Source organism: Podarcis gaigeae (assembly GCF_964106915.1).
Source record: "Podarcis gaigeae genome assembly, chromosome: 16".
Taxonomy (NCBI): Eukaryota; Metazoa; Chordata; class Lepidosauria; order Squamata; family Lacertidae; genus Podarcis; species Podarcis gaigeae.
This window is the reverse complement of record NC_139693.1, coordinates 35,584,068-35,585,381: the sequence shown is the minus strand read 5'-3', so window position 1 is coordinate 35,585,381 and position 1,314 is coordinate 35,584,068. Positions and strand designations below refer to the sequence as shown.

The following is a 1,314-nucleotide window of genomic DNA, read 5'->3' as shown; positions in this document are numbered from 1 at the left end:
GTGAATGTGAGACGTGAAAGCCTGAGAAATGCAAGAGGGGCCAGATGCACATGGGACGAGAACAGTAACCCATCCACCACAGCAGAAAGTGATGATAGAATCACTGGCTCCTAGCTGCTGAAAAACAGAATTATCCCTAGGCTCACAATGCTCACACAATGCCTGATTTAGATTAATGGCAACAGCCATAATGGGTGATGATTAGACAGTTGTCTGACCAAAGAAATCTTTGTTTTGTTTTGTTTTTGTTTGTTTTTTCCACAGTTCATGCCATTTATTTTAAAAGGATATTTGAGTCCTTAAGATGAGCTGGATGCTGCAACAGCAGCTTTCTTGGGCTTTGGCGCTGTTCCTTCACAGAATCCATTCCTGAATATGTGGTAGACCTTTTTCAGATGCCTCATATGGCCAGTTCCAGTAGTATTGCGCCTCTTGGCCTTAGCATTCCAGTTATATTTTCTCTTGTGTTTAGCAGGATATCCACATTTTCCACAGGCAGAATTCTGGAGGTGATAGTCTTTGGACCCACATCGATGGCATAAAGTGGGTGTCTTATTGCGACACTTTCCAAAGAAGGGTGTTCCTTTCGTCATCTTCCTTCAGCCACCACAACCAAAGAGCCAAATAAATCTTTGTTGATGGGCTGATTCAGTGAGTTAATTAATTAATTGAATCCACATCAATGGGCACAGGAAGAAAGTGATCATACCCCTTGCTTTAAATCTCACTCATGTCGTAGCAAGCATGATCTCAGAAGAGGTAGTCATGGGTGTGAGAGCATGGCTGTAATCTTCCCTCCACTTAGCTAGGAGTAAGCCCATGTGAATTCATTAGGACTGACTTCCAAGTAGACATGGTTAGAAGTGCACTGAAAGAAAGGAGAAAAGAGTCTGTAAGGAAACAGCTGTTGCTTATAGGGTTTTGTTTGTTTTTAGATCTTGAACTTAAAATAAGATTTTTTTAAAAAAAAAAGAAAAAGAAAAAATGCTAACCAACTGACCAGGACAACTTCTTTGATTTTATTATTTTATTTAATGAAATTTATACACCACCTGATTGTGAGAGGGGGTTAACTCAAAGTTGTTTACAAAGAGATGATTGTTTAGGCTGAACCCACTTAGCTGGAAAAGGGTGAAGGCAAATCTTTCACTTTCTCATTTTACCAATCTTAAGTTATGTTCTCTCCATTTCCAGGTCATTTCGAAATTTCATATATAATGCAAATTTCTCCTAATATCCACACGTTTATATATGCAAGTTTGCCTAGCATGGATGGTTTTGCAAGGCAATTTGTCTGAATGTAACACATTTTTC

The 1,314-nt window shown here is 39.1% G+C and overlaps 1 pseudogene across 1 annotated transcript; it reads right to left on the bottom strand.

Moving 5' to 3' along the window:
• Nucleotides 1–263: 263 nt before the first annotated feature.
• Nucleotides 264–614, bottom strand: LOC310833055 (large ribosomal subunit protein eL37 pseudogene; annotated as a pseudogene). Its single transcript has one exon. The product of its transcript is annotated as a large ribosomal subunit protein eL37 pseudogene (transcript).
• Between the last annotated feature and the right edge of the window lie 700 nt (nt 615–1,314).